We start from the raw sequence: 309 nt of genomic DNA, 5'->3' as shown, positions 1-309 counted from the left end.
AAAAAATTTTTAAAAATCAATTGATCATTAAAAAAGTGAATTGATCGACATGACTGACCTACAGAAGGACAGCTGATTCCTTCATGAGTCCATGATTCCTACATGATTTGACCCCATCTCCTTGTCCTTTTCTTCAGGTCGCCAGGTGGAAGACACATCGGACCAACATAAATTCACGGGGGTCGCCGAACCCAAATATGGCGTTTTTTGCAGACACCACTTTGGGGGCCCAACTTTCATGTGGATGGGCAGCAACGAGGCTTCCGTTTAGGGTCCCAAACCTGGAAAGGGAAAATGAAAGGAAAGACC

General features: G+C 44.7%; 1 pseudogene; it reads left to right on the top strand.

Annotated features, from left to right (window-relative positions):
• LOC119591416 overlaps positions 1 to 309 on the top strand; it is a 46,665-nt pseudogene that overhangs the window by 34,118 nt on the left and 12,238 nt on the right.

Source organism: Penaeus monodon, chromosome 28, assembly GCF_015228065.2.
Source record: "Penaeus monodon isolate SGIC_2016 chromosome 28, NSTDA_Pmon_1, whole genome shotgun sequence".
In the NCBI taxonomy this organism is placed as follows: domain Eukaryota; kingdom Metazoa; phylum Arthropoda; class Malacostraca; order Decapoda; family Penaeidae; genus Penaeus; species Penaeus monodon.
This window is presented reverse-complemented; position numbering and strand designations above follow the sequence as displayed.